The sequence below is a fragment of the Nansenia antarctica genome (assembly GCF_963989245.1).
Source record: "Nansenia antarctica genome assembly, chromosome: 3".
Lineage (NCBI taxonomy): Eukaryota > Metazoa > Chordata > Actinopteri > Argentiniformes > Microstomatidae > Nansenia > Nansenia antarctica.
Window position 1 is genome coordinate 14916429 of NC_137688.1, and position 1521 is coordinate 14917949.

A 1521-nucleotide genomic window follows, 5' to 3' on the forward strand; every position below is an offset into this window, starting at 1 on the left:
CACACAGTCAGAGACAGAGAGAGAGAGAGAGAGACACACCACGTGTCGTGCACACGCACACGCACACGCACACACACACACACACACACACACACACACACACACACACACACACACACACACACAGACAGACACACAGACACACAGACACACAGACACACATACACACAGACACACAGACAGAGACACACACACAGAGACACACACACAGAGACACACTCTCTCATCTGTGGTCATCCAGTGTTATCATACTGACTGTTGCTCTTCTTAGAACACTGGGGTGTTTTATGGTGTGTTTGACTGTGTTTTACTGTGTTGTCTTGTAGTTGTATTGATATTGTGGCTGGAGTGCACCAGGGTGCAGAGGAGGCAGCTCAGATCAATGTTTTTAGGAGGTTTTGGCAGGGTATCAGACCGGAACGCCATGTTGGCAGATTTTTCTTTTTACTATCCAATATCTTTGAGTAGCGGAGTGAAACATTTTATTGCGGTAATACAATCAAAGAAAGGTCTCTTCAGAACGCACGGTCAGTTCACTGTCAGCTATTCATTCCTTCCTGCAGTCGTATAAAATCACCGATCATTCTTTACGGCACGGCGTCGAGCGTTCCGCCCTGTCACCGCGGTGAGATGAAATACGCCGCGCCGTACCGCATCGACTCCTCCGAACCATCCTTCAAAAACACGCCGTTTCGAACCTACTTTTAATCTTTAACTGTTTCTTTTTATTGTTGTTTTTACTGACGGTGCATTCGTACGACTTTTTATTCATCCATCTATCTATCCATCTATCTATCCTCTAGTGTGTTTGAACATGGAGAATGGCACTATACAAAATAAATTATTCTTGTTTTTTTATTATGATTATGATGAATGCATCTCTCCCTAGCACCAACCCTCTATGGTGGATCTGCCTTAGCAGCACCCAGAGGCAGCGTGGTGGCTGGGTCGCAGTACATGGTTGGTCCAACGTGAGTGGATGTCTAGGGGGCTGGGGGGGCACTGACCGGCCCATCGCCCTGCTCTACTGTCTGACCCCCCTCACCCCCCTACTCAACTGTCTGACCCCCCTCACCCCCCTACTCTACTGTCTGACCCCCCTCACCCCCCTGCTCTACTGTCTGACCCCCCTCACCCCCCTGATCTACTGTCTGACCCCCCTCACCCCCCTGCTCTACTGTCTGACCCCCCTCACCCCCCTACTCTACTGTCTGACCCCCCTCACCCCCCTACTCTACGGTCTGACCCCCCTCACCCCCCTGCTGTACTGTCTGACCCCCCCTCACCCCCCTACTCTACTGTCTGACTCCCCTCACCCCCCTGCTCTACTGTCTGACCCCCCTCACCCCCCTGCTCTACTGTCTGACCCCCCTCACCCCCCTGCTCTACTGTCTGACCCCCCTCACCACCCTATTCTACTGTCTGACCCCCCTCACCCCCCTACTCTACTGTCTGACCCCCCTGCTCTACTGTCTGACCCCCCTCACCCCCCTGCTCTACTGTCTGACCCCCCCCACCCCC

General features: G+C 52.8%; 1 protein-coding gene across 1 annotated transcript in view; it reads right to left on the reverse strand.

The window, feature by feature from the left end:
• Nucleotides 1-1521, reverse strand: part of rapgef2b (Rap guanine nucleotide exchange factor 2b) — a gene marked incomplete at both ends in the record, with an annotated part of 40099 nt that overhangs the window by 20152 nt on the left and 18426 nt on the right.